Source organism: Tursiops truncatus, chromosome 1 (genome assembly GCF_011762595.2).
Source record: "Tursiops truncatus isolate mTurTru1 chromosome 1, mTurTru1.mat.Y, whole genome shotgun sequence".
Lineage (NCBI taxonomy): Eukaryota > Metazoa > Chordata > Mammalia > Artiodactyla > Delphinidae > Tursiops > Tursiops truncatus.
This window is the reverse complement of record NC_047034.1, coordinates 162,746,869-162,762,478: the sequence shown is the minus strand read 5'-3', so window position 1 is coordinate 162,762,478 and position 15,610 is coordinate 162,746,869.

The following is a 15,610-nucleotide window of genomic DNA, read 5'->3' as shown; positions in this document are numbered from 1 at the left end:
GCTATTGCCAAAAACTTGAGAGAATTGTCTGTACTGCCTGCGTCGTTTCTCTCCTCCCAGACTCTCAAATCTGATCGTTAGGTTTTCACCCCCATATGCTGTACCTAAAACCACTCTTGTCAATGTCACTAATGACTTCTGTAGGAGAATGAAAATCTCTTCCTCTGCCCATCTTAGCTTCTCCAGCTGGGGCTGCGTAAATTATACTAGCAAAAGACAGATTAACAAGAGAAGAACAAACAGAAGTTCATAAACATGTGCATCATATGCCCAGAGATGAGTGACTCAAAGATTAGTTAGGAAAAAAAAAAAAAAAAAAGATTAGTTAGAACTTGGGCTGATATAGCATCTTAGCAAAGGAATGATAAACTTCTAGAGAAGTGACAAGAGAAAGGAAAAGGATCTGACTCTAGGGGCAGCAAATCGTGGGAAGGCAAATCAAGGGAAATGATGGTAGATAAAGGTTAGTTAGTAAAGTTTATATATAGATTCCTCCAGGGCTGTCTCTAGGCTGATAAGGGTCTAAAGTTGTCTCTGGTGATTGACTTCTATCCTTCCTGGTAGAGACAGGAGGAGGGACACCTTTATAGATGTGTGTCCTGCTTTTATGCAAATAAGGGTAGGGTAGAGAAGCCTCTCCTTTTTCTCAATTGCCTCTACCTCCAAATAATCCTTATTTGACGTGAGTTGCAAAAAATAGTAATAGTAATAATCCTTATGCCAAAGTGGCATATTTTGGGATGGCACATTCTGCCACCCTGTACCTCCATGTTGCTTGATCAAATGGTCATTTCTCAGTCCTCATCTTTCTTTACCCATCCGCAGCCTTCAACACTTTTGATCACCTGATCCTTCTTGGATCACTTTCTTCAATTAGCTGGCTCTCTCTCCTGGCTTTTCCCTGGTTTTTCTCCTGCCTCACTGGCTGCTCCTTCTCAGTCTCCTGTTGCTGAATTCGGCCCCTTCTCCCTTTCCTCCTCCTCAGCTGCAAACTCTGAATGTTGGGGCCCCAGGATTCAGTTCTCACATTTTCACTGCTCTATATCTGTATTCATTTCTGTGGTGATCTCATCCTTTCTTGTGGTTTCAAATAAGATCTATATGCAGACGATGCATAGATTTTCATCTCCTCTGCTCAAAACTCTAGACTTTTACGTCCAACTGAACGCTCAACGTGTCCACCTGGTTGTCCAACAGAAATCTCAAACTCACCATGTTCAAAAAGAAACCCCAGGCCTTTCCACCCCGTCCCCAAACCTGCTTCTCCCAATGTCTTCCCCAACCAGGAAACAATCACTCTGTCTTCCCACTTACACAGGCCAAAAACCTGAGTCATCCTTGACTCCTTTCCTGAATCCAATCACTTCTCTCCACCTCCACTGCTACCACTCCAGTCCAAACCACCACCCATTTCTTGCCCAGATTATTACAATCACCTCTGGGCAATCTCGCTTCAACAAAGAAGTCTAAGCCCTGTAAAGCTTAAATCAGATACTGTCACCCCCTGCTCAGACCCCTCCAAGGTCCACATGACTTATAAGGACCCACCCAATCTAGCTCCCACCTCTCTCTGGCCTCATCTTTTTTCCCCTTATTTGCCCTTATTCCCTCTGCTTTAGCCACCCTGGCTTCCTTGCTATTTATTTTTCAAACACTCCAGGTTTACACCTTCCCAGAGCCTTTGACCTTGTTATTTCCTCTGCCTGGAATGCAGTTACCCTCAGGTATCGGCATGGTTTCCTCCTTCGATTCCTTGGTGTCTCACTCAGATGTTATCTCTCAGTGGGGCCATCCATGACCACCACACCCCACACCCTATCTCATACTCCCCCTTTCCTTTCCTTCTTTTTTCTTTCTTTTGGCCGCGCGCCAACTACTTGCAGGTCTTAATTCCCTGACCAGATTGAACCCAGGCACTCAGCAGTGAAAGTGCGGAGTCCTAACCGCTGGACCACCAGGGAATTCCCTCCTTCCCTTCTTTATTTTTTTCCACAGCTCTTTCACTGTCTGACTTACTACACATTTTTATGGTCTGTCTTGCCTTCACTAGAATGTAAGCTCCATGACAGCGGGGGATTTGAGGCAGAGAGCATGATGGTTGGTAGGACAGACTTGGAGCCATTATGCCAGGATTTGATTGCTGTCTCTACCACTGTCCAGCTGTGTGACCCTAGCAAGTTACTTAACTTCATTGCCCCTCAGTGTCTTCGTAAGTTGGGGGTAATAACTAGACCCTGTGTCATAAGGTTACTATGAGAATTAAATGAGTTAATGCATGTAAAGCGCTTAGAATTTTACCTCTATAATAGTAACTATATAACTATAGCATAACTATATAGTAAATGCTACATCAGTGTCTGCTATTATTATTATTGTTATTATTATTGCTACTATTATTACAGAATGCTTGGCTCTTATTAAGTCCTATACAGTTGTTAGCCCTTATTCACTGCTATATCCTCAGAACTGAGAATAGCACTTGGCACATAATAAGGTATTCAAGAAAGATGTTAGGGAATTCCCTGGCAGTCCAGTGGTTAGGACTCAGCGCTCTCACTGCCAGAGCAGATCTAACCCCGGGGCGGGTTAGATCCCTGGTCAGGGAACTAAGATCCCACAAGCTGCGTGGCACAGCCAAAAAAAAATCTGTTAGATGAATGAATTAGGATACATGTATACATAAACAATATAAAGTATTTTTGTGTGTCTTTTAAATTTATATCAATGGTATCATATCATATATATCCTTCTTCATCTTTACTTTTTCACTCAATATTTGTAACGTCTAGCCATATTGATATATAGAGATCTCATTCTTTCCTTTTAGCTGCTGTATAGTAAATATTCCACCACATTTATATATCTCAATTTTTATATCTGTTCGCCTATTGATAGACATTCAAGTTGCTCCAATTTTATGTTATCGTGGACAATTTGTATCAAATGCCTTTATAAATACCTCTTGGTGTCCATGTGTAAGAATTCTTCTCTATATATACTTGAAAATGGAATTTCTGGATTGCAGGGTTTGTACATTCACTGCTTTCCTAGACTAAATTGTTTTCCTAAAGTACCTTTGGCCCTTCTGCCTGCAAGTATGAGAGAACCATTTTTCCCATATCCTCCTGGTTTATTTGAGTCAGACTTTTTATTCTTTGTTAATTTCATGGGTAGAAAATAGTATCTCATCATTTTTTTATAGATAAGATTTTTTATTTATTTAATTTATTTTATTTTTTAGTTTTGGCTGTGTTGGGTCTTCATTGCTGCGCGCGGGCTTTCTCTAGTTGCGGCGAGTGGGGGCTATTCTTCATTGCGGTGCGTGGGCTTCTCACTGTGGTGGCTTCTCTTGTTGCGGAGCACGGGCTCTAGGCGCGTGGGCTTCAGTAGTTGTGGCGCACAGGCTTCAGTAATTGTGGCATGTGGGCTTAGTAGTTGTGGCTCACGGGCTTTAGAGCGCAGTCTCAGTAGTTGTGGCGCATGGGCTTAGTTGCTCTGCGACATGTGGAATCTTTCTGGGCCAGGGCTCGAGCCCATGTCCCCTGCACTGGCAGGTGGATTCTTAACCACTGTGCCACCAGGGAAGCTCCCTGAAGTACCTTTCTTATCACACCCTATAGGAGGTCACATGCTACCCACATGACATTACTGGTGATGTTATTACCTTTCATCACTTGGTTTAGTTGGTGTTTCTCCACTGTAAAGTTACTATTTTCCCCCTTTCCCTACTCTATTCTTTGGAAGTGATATCTAATCATTCTCATTTGCATTTCCCTCTGCAGTTGGGAGTTCCTGGGAGAATTACCTCTTCGTCCTTTGCTTATGTTTCAACTTGTTTGCTTGTCTTTACTTCTCACTGGCTTCTAGGTGTTATTTATATATAAATTGCAATTATCTTTTTCCAGAGAGTCATTTCGTATTTTAATTTTGTTCATAATGTCTTCTGCCATTTTTAAGTTTTTAATTTAATCATATTTACAAATGGTTTCCTTTAAATCTCTGTGCTTGCTGAACTAGCTTTTGAACACCCAGCCATGACTCAGCAATCCCTAAAAAATCGTTGGTTCTCCTGACTTGATTCATGTTGCCCTTTTGCCTCGAATGCACTTTCTCCTTTTCACTGCCAAACAAGCTCCTACTTATCTTCAATGCCATAAACCAAATAAAACCTTCTGTGGGAAGCCCCTCCCAATTCCCCCAGGTAGAATTGGTTGCTCTCTCCACAATGCTCTCACAACTTGTCCACACCTTTATTAAAGTACATATTGCGGACTTCTCTGATAGTGCAGTGGTTAAGAATCCACTTGCCAATGCAGGGGACACGGGTTCAAGCCCTGATCCAGGAAGATCCCACATGCTGCGGAGCAGCTAAGCCCATACACCAACTACTGAGACTGCGCTCTGGAGCCCGCGAGCCACAACTACTGAAGCCTGCGTGCCACAACTACTGAAGCCCGCGCACCTAGAGCCAGTGCACCACAACAAGAGGAGCCACCGCAATGAGAGAAGCCACTTCAATGAAAAGCCAGTGCACTGCAACAAAGAGTAGCCCCCGCTCGCCACAACTAGAGAAAGCCCACATGCAGCAACGAAGACGCAACACAGCCAAAATTAATAATTTAAAAATATAATAAAGTACCTCATATAAATGGAATCATACTTTTTCTGTCCTTTTGTGACTGGCTTATTTCACTTTAGCATAACATCTTCAAGGTTCATTCATGTTGCAGCATGTGTCAGAATTTTTTTTTAAGACTGAATAATATTTTATTGTATGAATATACTACATTTTGGTAAACCGTTCAACAGTTGATGGACACTTTGGTTGCTTCCATGTTTTAGCTATTACGAATAATGCTGCTGTGAACATGGGTGTACACAGTAGTGTGTCTTCAAGACCCTACTTCCAATTTTTTTGAGTATATACCAAGAAGTGGAATTGCTGGGTCATAGGTTAATTCTGTTTAACTTTTTTGAGGAAACTCCATACTATTTCCCACAGCTTCTGCATCATTTTGCATTCCTACCAACAGTGCACAAGTGTCCCAATTGTTCCACATCCTTGCCAACACTTGTTTTTTGTGTTTTTTTTTAACATCTTTATTGGAGTATAATTGCTTTACAATGGTGTGTTAGTTTCTGCTTTATAACAAAGTGAATCAGTTATACATATACATATGTCCCCATATCTCTTCCCTCTTGCATCTCCCTCCCTCCCACCCTCCCTATCCCACCCCTCTAGGTGGTCACAAAGCACCGAGCTGATCTCCCTGTGCTATGCGGCTGCTTCCCACTAGCTATCTATTTTACGTTTAGTCGTGTATATATGTCCATGCCACTCTCTCACTTTGTCCCAACTTACCCTTCCCCCTCCCTGTATCCTCAAGTCCATTCTGTAGTAAGTTTGCATCTTTAATCCCATCTTGCCCCTAGGTACTTCATGACCTTTTTTTTTTTTTAGATCCCATATATATGTGTTAGCATACAGTATTTGTTTTTCTCTTTCTGACTTACTTCACTCTGTATGACAGTCTCTAGGTCCATCCACCTCACTACAAATAACTCAGTTTCATTCCTTTTTATGGCTGAGTAATATTCCATTGTATATATGTGCCACATCTTCTTTATCCATTCGTCTGTTGATGGACAGTTCGGTTGCTTCCATGTCCTGGCTATTGCAAAAAGAGCTGCAATGAACATTTTGGTACATGACTCTTTTTGAATTATGGTTTTCTCAGGGTATATGCCCATTAGTGGGATTGCTGGGTTGTACGGGAGTTCTATTTTTAGTTTTTTAAGGAACCTCCATACTGTTCTCCATAGTGGTTGTATCAATTTACATTCTCACCAACATTGCAAGAAGGTTCCCTTTTCTCCACACCCTCTCCAGCATTTATTGTTTTTTGTATTTTTGATAGTAACCATCCTAATGGGTGTGAGGTGGCCAACTAATTCATCTTTGTAACTGAACACTGGGCATGATGCAGTCAATGTTTATTGAATGAATGAATGAGGCTATAACCTGGATCAGTGGTCTTCAGACTTTTTGCTCTTGTGCCCCCTTAAAGAATTTTTTTTAATTCCGCATTTGTGAGGATTCCAACAGGAAACAATGCACTCAAAGTAAGACAATTCAAGAAGGTCATATATGCAAAGAAGCTAATGTAGGAGGTGTGGTCAAGGTGTAGGGAAATGACAAGGGATTATGCAGGAAGCTGGGAAGGGCAGCAGCCAGGCTGTTACCACCTGAGGTCTAAAGGGCAATTTCTCTTCCTTAAGAGGAGCACTAACTTTCTGTCCAGGGACAGGGCCAGACTGACTAGATGTCCAGAGGTGGGAACAAGGGGAATAGAGACCCTAATCTCACTCTCTTCCCTCCCTCCTGTCTCCTACCAGGACTTCCCATTGACCAAATCCAAGCCAAGGCTAGAAGGCATAGAGCCGTTGATGACCCCCATCCAAGTCAGCCAACCAGGGGAGAGGAAGGAAGGAGTAGGTCGAAGAATGGACCTGCTGGTCCACATGCAGGCTATCTGGCACGTTTTAAAATTGGCAACTGAAACGTTCATCTTAGGGACTTCCCTGGTGGCACAGTGGTTAAGAATCCGCCTGCCGATGCAGGGGACACAGGTTTGAGCCCTGATCCAGGAAGATCCCACATGCTGCGGAGCAACTAAGCCTGTGCACCACAACTACTGAGCCACGTGTTGCAAATACTGAAGCCCGCGTACCTAGAGCCCATGCTCCGCAAGAGAAGCCACCACAATGAGAAGCCCGCGCACCGCAACGAGCACTAAATGCAGCCAAAAAATAAATAAATAAAATTAAAGATACTACAGTTTAAAAAACAGGAAAATAAAATGAAGGAATGGATATAGATCAAACTTTTAAAAAAACAATAAAATATTCATCTTAAATGTAAGGCATTGCAAAGGATATACTTGCTAGCATATTGAAAATATTTTAAATAAAACTGTTCCATCATCAGTTGAATGTAAGTATCATCATGGTTTGCTACTCACTGTTATTCATGTCAAGAAAATATCAGAACAAGCTGTACATTAGCAGGGAGAAATGCTACATCATTATTTGTTTTCTTCTTCAATGTATAGTTACATTTTGCTTCCTCTCACAGAATGTTCTCCTAGGGTAATATATTTTCTGCTGGAAAGTCTGTTATTGATTACCTAATTCATACTCCCAACAGAAATTTATATATATGATTGCACTTTAAGAAATTTTGAAATTTAAATAATTTAAAATTTCCTTTGACTCTAAAGCTCTACGTTTTAAAATTTCTTCTGGATTGAAATATCACTTTTTATTGTATTAGTACACAATTGATCAAAGCAACATAACATATATCTTTTGAAAAATGATTATTAAACAAAGAGTAAAATGATATTGGAAATGTATCTCTTACTGAAATAGATTTTTTTCAATTAGTTTATGTATTTATGAATAAATATTACTTATTGCTGGAATGAAGCTGGGTTCAGCATCAACTTTATATCTATTTCTAACTTTTATAAATAGAAACTCTGAGAAACCTTGTTCAAATAAATAAGTAGCTGAAAGCGGAGGGAGTTCTGTTACAATAATATCACTTAATTATTTGAATTCTTGGTGTTACAAGCCAAAAAATTACATAGTGACCTATCATCAAAAGTTATTTTTAATGACAAGAAAGTCAGAATCTCCTTCAACTCTATTGAAAGCAAAGTACCAGCAACTGTCCCACTTACAAAATTCCTTATTATCCAGTCATCACAGTTCTTCACCTTTGGTTGGTGCCCTGAAGGTGTTTAACCCCCCACCCCAACCCCCTGGGGTAAGGTTGTGGGTGAAAATCAGGGCTGAGAGCCTTTTGTAAAGTATGAGCAGGGTGGGTGGGAAAGAAAAAGGTGGACTTGGACTTCAGAGTATCTTCTCCAGAAAATGTGTCTTAGGAAAGAGCATGAATAGAGTTTGAGGATCTGCAGGTCAGTTCTTCAAAGTATCTGTGCCACACACCCTTGCCTTCAACGTACTTCCAATCTAGTAGGGGAGAGAAGTTAGCAAATTGCCAAAGTACAAAATGCACTGAGGGGTTGGTGAGTAGTGATGGAGGTATTCAGGGAGTTTACTTCCCTCTGTGGGAAAGGCTTCATGGGTGAGGTGGCATGTCAGCTGCTTTTCAGGTCGGGTAGGATTTTGACAGAAGAGATAGTGGAGAGGACATTCCAAATGGACCGCACTGGATAAACAAAGGCTCAGAGAGAAGCCATAGGGAAAAAAAAAAAAAAAAAGGAAGCCATAGGGCATGTTTGGGGAATAAGCAGAGTGTAGACAGAGGCAAAGAGTGGGAGAAAAGGCAGAGACATAGAATCAAAAACTCTCAAGCCTAAAATCTTAAGAATCACCTAATCCAACCTCCACAATTACCACCAGCACTGCACCAAAATCCACTCAGTGCTCCAAAACATCTAGTCACCAGGAGCTCTCTCTTTATAGAATACCCCGTCCAGTGGACATATAAGGCGAGCCACATATATAATTTAAATTCTTCTGGTAACTACCAAAGCGGAAAAAAAAAAGAAACAGGTGAAATTAAATTTTTTTGTCTTCTCAGACTTTTTAAATCCCCATTATTGATTTACATGCAATAAAATTAACCAATTTTAAATGTATAAGTTTTGTCACATGTACAGGGGCAATTAATTTTAATAATGTTTTATTTAACTCAACACCTCCAAAATATTATCCTTTCAACAAGCAATCAATATAAAAAACTGTTAATGAGATATTTTACATTCTTTTTTTCTGTACTATATCATCCCAATTCAGACCAGCCACATTTCATGTGCTCAGTTGCCCCATGTGGCTAGGGAATGAAGCACAGATCTAGAGGGAAACCATTATATCCTTGGACCACTCTTGGTGGTTAGAAATTTTCCCTTGGATGGTAGAATAATGCTGGCTTGGTTTCTTCTTTAAACATCTGCATCTTCAACTTGTTTACCATAGACATGTATTAATATAGAATTAGCATAGGAATAAGTACTAGGTGTTATGGTTGCTCATGTGAGGGGCACCCCATCCTGGCCTTGCAGGTCAGGGGAAGGTTTCAAGAGGAAGATACACAGGAATGGACATAATTAATGCTAAAAAACAGATTTGAGTATATTCAGCTTATAATTATTCTTTAAACCATACTTATATGTTTGATGTACTCTTCTGTATATTGTACATTTCACAATTTAAAAACATAGGTCTACTCCCCAGTAGCAATGAGCAATGATCCAGCGTCCAGAGTTTGTCTTCTAAAAACCATTCTCCGATAGAAAGAACCAGGGATCTTTGGAGAAGCAGATGATTTTAGGGCTGGGGTAGAGGAAAGACAAGATGAGCTTAGAGCATCTTGCAGTGCCAGAAAGTAAGGAAGTGTTCAAACACCAAAGGTTGGGGGGACATGGCAAACGCTCGGGAGTCAACCTGACGACCTGAAAGAGCTCCCAATGGGCAAAGCTGGACAATTTGAAAAACAAAAGAAGTGACATAGTATTGGATTATAACCCAAAGTGTAAAATCAATGTCACAGAGTCCCTACTGATAAAACTAAATGATTGAATAAATAAATAAATAGGGGAGAAGAGGCAAATCTTCTTTAAAGAAGTATTCCAAAGAATTTATATAGGTGCTTCCCCTTCTAGGAGGTGGAACTTAATCCCACTCTCTACCCGTTGAGTGTCAGCTGGATTTAGTGACTTGCTAAAGAATAGAAAGGTAGGGGTGGGGGTTAGGGAGTGGATGCAGTAACTTTACAGTGGAGAGGCCTGGCCAATATCACCAAGTGATGGTGGTTAACATCACCAGTAATAAGTCATGTGGGTAGCATGCAATCTATGACAGGATGTGATGAGAAAGGCACTTCATCTCTGGGCTATTTTTTCCCCCAAACCCAAAACTTCAGTCTAGTCATGAGGAAAACATCAAGTAAGTCCAAATTAAGGGACATTCTGCAAAATACCTAACCAGTGTTCCTCAAGACTGTCAAGGTCATAGGAACAAGGAAAAACTGGTAAATTGTCACAGACAGGAGCAGACTAAGGAGACAGGAGGACGAAATGCAGTGTGGTATCCTGGAATCTGATCCTGGAACAGAAAAAGTACATTGGTGAAATCTGATTAAAGTCTGGTGTTTAGCTATTGATAATACGTATATCAATGTTGACTCCTTAGTTTTGACAAATACACCTTGGTAACATAAGATGTTAATGTTAGGGAACTGTTGACTGAAACCATCTGCCTTGGCCAGGCCTGTGAGTTGTCTCACAACAGGGGTCCCGATAAGGAACATGGTGCCGCCGCTGAAAACTAACCGGGAGAATTCGAGAAGGGCCGAAAGGAGGGAGGAGACGATATGTCCTGCCCTAACCCCCCAGAAACACTCACTCTGGAATCCATCTTGGCTGAGAGATGCATGAGCCTCCAGTAAGGACCCTGAGTCACCAGATATGGGCCAAGCAAGATGATTGGCCAGAGACAACCCGGAAGCTAACGCCATTACCATAAAACCCGAGACTGTGAGCCGCTTGGCAGAGCAGTTCTCCTGGGTTCCCTTACCCTGCTGTTCTCTGCCCACGCGCCCCTTCCCAATAAAGTCTCTTGCTTTGTCAGCACGTGTGTCTCCTCAGACAATTCATTTCCGAGTGTTAGACAAGAGCCCACTCTTGGGCCCTGGAATGGGTCCCCCTTCCTGCAACATTAGTATTAGGGGAAACTGGTTGAGGGGTATACGGGAAGCCTTTTGACTATCTTTGCAACTTTTCTGTAAATCTAAAATTATTCTAAAGAAAAGGTTTAATTTTTAAAATATATCACATATATATGATATGTATATATGTATATCATATATGAAAGCAGGGGGAGAAAGGAGAAAGAAAGAAAGAGAGAGAGAGAAAGAAAGAAAGGAAGGAAAGAAGGAAGGAAGGAAGGAAGGGAAGCAAGGAAGGAAGGAAGAAAGAAGAAAGGAAGGAAGGTGGAGTAGCAGGTCCAGTGGTTACTATAAGTTGGGTCAGGGTTAAGCCTTTGGGACTTTATCCCGTGGCAGTGGGGAACCATTGAAGGTTACTGAGCAAGGGTGTGGCTGATTATAGAATGACTCAGCCAAAGTCACACAGTTTCAGCTTCCCCAGGCCCCTTCCTCCCACGTGCTCTTTATTCTTTGCCTGCAGAAGCCAAGCTCTGGCAGGAATCTAAGTCACTAGCACAGAGATGATCACCTCCACTGCCCACCGTCCCGCCCCCACCCTATCCTGGTTCAGTGGTCTTTAGAGGCTCAACATTGCCACACCTGGTAAGGACCAGAGCCACCTTTCAACCTTCCCTGCAGAGACCCCTGGGCAGGGAGGTGCAGGGCAGGGCCTCCTGTAAAAATCCCACAAGCTCTAGGTGGAGTCATTTCTACCATACCCTCCTTGCTCTCTCTCCTCTCTCCTCCCATAGTGAAAGGAAACTAGTCCAGCAGTGGGGGAAGGGAGCTCAAGGGCAGAAGAAGAGGCAGCTTCAAGACTGAATCTTCAAGACCGACACCAGGAAAATTGTCTGTTATCAGTCTTTCTTCCATGGCCTGCTTGGAAACACAAATATGTCCAGGTCAGAAGCTGGGGGGGAAGAAAAGAGGAGAGGAAAATTGTCAGTGTACAGTCTGCCCTCCATATCCACGGATTCAACCAACTGCAGATTGAAAATATTCAGAAAAAGAAAACTCCAGAAAGTTCCAAAAAGCAAAACTTGAATTCGTTGAGCACTGGCAATGATTTACATTGTATTTACAACTATTTACATAGCATTTACATTGTATTAGGTATCATAAGTAACCTAGAGATGATTTAAATCTTGTTTTATGGTAGATTTATGTTTTTATGCAGATTCACTCTTTTTTAAAAATTTATTTATTTATTTATTTTTGGCTGTGTTGGGTCTTCGTTGCTGCACGCGGGCTTTCTCTAGTTGCGGTGAGCGGGGTCTACTCTTTTGTTGCAGTGCGTGGGCTTCTCATTGTGGTGCCCTCTCTTGTTGCAGAGCACGGGCTCTAGGCGTGCGGGCTTCAGTAGTTGTGGCACACAGGCTTCAGTAGTTGTGGCGCACGGGCTCAGTAGTTGTGGCTCACTGGCTTAGTTGCTCCACGGCATGTGGGATCTTCCCGGACCAGGGCTCGAACCTGTGTCCCCTGCAATGGCAGGCAGATTCTTAACCACTGCATCACCAGGGAAGCCCCTAGAGATGATTTAAAGCAGGGGTCCCCAACCCCTGCCCCCCCCCCGCCCCCCACCGTCTGTAGAACAATTGTCTTCCACGAAACCAGTCCCTGGTGCCAAAAAGGTTGGGGACCACTGATTTAAAGTATACAGGCGGAGGGTGGGCTGAGGGTACGGGTAGGTTATATGCAAATACTATGCCATTTTATAAGGGACTTGAGGATCCGCAGATTTTGGTATCGGCAGGAGGTCCTAGAACCAATCCCTCACAGATACTGAGGGATGACTTATACACTTTTCCTGCCAGCGGTTGTAGCAGTGAGAGTTCAATGCTAGAATTTATCAGATTTCCACACATCAATTAAGCCAGTTTGGACTTCCCTGGTGGTGCAGTGGTTAAGAATCTGCCTGCCAATGCAGGAGGCAGGGGTTAGAGCCCTGGTCCGGGAAGATCCCACATGCCGCAGAGCGCCTAAACCCATGCACCACAACTACTGAGCCTGCGCTCTACAGCCTGCAAGCCACAACTACTGAAGCCCAAGTGCCACAACTACTGAAGCTTGCATGCCTAGAGCCCATGCTTTGCGACAAGAGAAACCATTGCAATGAGAAGCCCATGCACGGCAATGAAGAGTAGCCCCCACTCACCGCAACTAAAGAAAGCCCACGTGCAACAATGAAGACCCAATGCAGCCAAAATAAATAAATTAATTAATTTTTAAAAATTAAGCCAGTTTTCTCATCCTTTATCTTTTATCCCTCCATGGAAAAAAAGAAAACAAAAGGCTAACATTATTCAGCAACCTGTTCTGTGCTAGGCACTACGCATAACTTCATTCGGTCCTCACGGCAACTCTATTAGTATACCCATTTTATTTATTTATTTATTTTTAAATGTTATTTTATTTTTATTTATTTATTTTTAGCTGCATTGGGTCTTCGTTGCTGCTCGTGGGCTTTCTCTAGTTGCGGCAAGTGAGGGCTACTCTTCGTTTTGGTGCGTGGGCTTCTCATTGCGGTGACTTCTCTTGTTGCTGAGCATGGGCTCTAGGCACACGGGTTTCAGTAGTTGTAGCATGTGGGCTCAGTAGTTGTGGCTCACGAGCTCTAGAGCGCAGGCTCAATAGTTGTGGCGCACAGGCTTAGTTGCTCTGTGGCACGTGGGATCTTCCCGAACCAGGGCTTGAACCTGTGTCACCTGCATTGGCAGGCAGATTCTTAACCACTGTGCCACCAGGGAAGTCCCAGTATACCCATTTTATAGGTGAGAAAGCTGAGGCTCAGAGAAGGTAAGTGACATGCCCAAGGTTATGCAGCTAATCAGTGGCAGAGCTGGAAGAGAGCAAAACCAGTTCAAGTCTTCAGAAGCACGGGCCTGAAAATGATCTTGGGGAATTTTACCTTTCAGGGTAGAGGAAATGGTTTTATGGAAAAATCCAAATTTCTTGCAGGATACCTAGCCCCATTTCTTTCTCTTTTTTTTTTTTTTAATACATTTATTTATTTTATTTTTGGCTGCATTGGGTCTTTGTTGCTGCACACGGGCTTTCTCTAGTTGCAGGGAGTGGGGGCTACTCTTCGTTGCGGTGCGCGGACTTCTCACTGAGGTGGCTTCTCTTGTTGAGGAGCACAGGCTCTAGGCATGCGGGTTTCAGTAGTTGTGGTGCACCGGCTTAGTTGCTCCACGGCATGTGGGATCTTCCCGGACCAGGGCTCGAACCCACATCCCCTGCATTGGCAGGCGGATTCTTAACCACTGCACCACCAGGGAAGCCCATCATTTTTCATTTATTAATACCATGCCTCCAATTATGTACTCTTGCTCCTGTGTGGTAGCCTGCTGTTTACGTGCAGAGGCCAACTGGGATCATGTCTCTTACAGCTCTTCTGCATCCCCTAGAGTTCAGAGATCAGTGCCTAGCTAACAAAAGGTGTATTTTATTACTTATGACTGTGATTGTAACCAGCTACCATTTATTAGCCAGCTACGCCTATTATGCACTAAATACTCTATATTTTATTTCTCAGAACTACCTTAGAGATAGGTATTTTTATCTCCACTATGCAAACTGAGGCTCAGAAAAATTAAATAACTTGTCCAAGGTCACAGAGCTGTTAGGACCACGGGGGCAGGAGCCTTGAGAGTCTGGCACTGTCGCCAGACTGATGTTAAGGGGCTTGTGGCTTTTCACCTACTCGCTCTTCCCTTGACCATCAGCTGAGCTGTGTCTGGAGAAAGAGAAAAAAATATCAAACTAGAGGCTTGTCAGAGGAGGTGGCTGCCATGTCATGGACCAGACACAGGGACAGAAGACTTCTGACAAGTAAGTTAGGTACGACTGCACCAAAAGCAGTCACAAAGTCTTGTTCCTGTGGATGCAGGGGGTGAGAAGTGGTCAGGAAAAGCCCTGGGACATCTAGGAGTGTCAGCACTGGACAGCTGCCCACATCTACGTGCGGAGAGTAGAGAGTGGGATCTGATGGCCAAATCACTCACATCGAGGGGGTGATCAACTCACGAGGGTTTCCATCTTCCCTGTCCAAGAATTTGATGCAAGAGGAGGAAATGCAGGGTTCATAGTGCACCACTAGGTGGCACTGTGTGAGGAGGGCACAAAAATTATCCAATTACAACTTTTCAACATGAATAATTAGAAGGGATTTTACAGCAAGCAAACCATAAAGTAAACATCTCCTTTCACAGAAGGCATGTGAGATCCAGAGAAGTTATCCATGTTTCCCAGCTTTGTGGCTGAGCCAGTACCAGAGACCCAAGTCTGCCTCTTTCTAAGTTCAATGCATTTCATCTTTAACGCTCATCAAAATACATCTCGATGTCCATCTACTCATGTTGTGATCTTACTCAAGTCACTGATGTTTTTCTGAGTCTCAGTCGTCTGTGCATAGAATAGAGTATTAGTCTAGATCCATGATGTCAATAGCCACACGTGGCTATTTGAATTTAAATTAATTAAAACTTAAAATTCAGTTCTTAGCCACACTAGCCATATTTCAAGTGCTCAATAGACAATGTGGATAGTGGCTATCATATTGGACAGCGTAGATATAGAATATTTCCATTATTGCAGATAGTTCTAATAGACAGCATTGGCTGGTATTTAAGGTCCTTCCAGATTTAGTAACCTATGGATCCTCTGCGAGAGCATTGGAGGGTATAGGAGTAAATGCATAAGGTTTCCCAGCTCTCAGCCTGAGTTTTTATTTATTTATTAAATTTATTTATTTATTATTTACTTTTGGCTGTGTTGGGTCTTCGCTACTGCGCGCGGGCTTTCTCTAGTTGCGGTGAGCGGGGGCTACACTTCTTTGCGGTGAGTGGGATTCTCATTGTGGTGGCTCAAACCCAT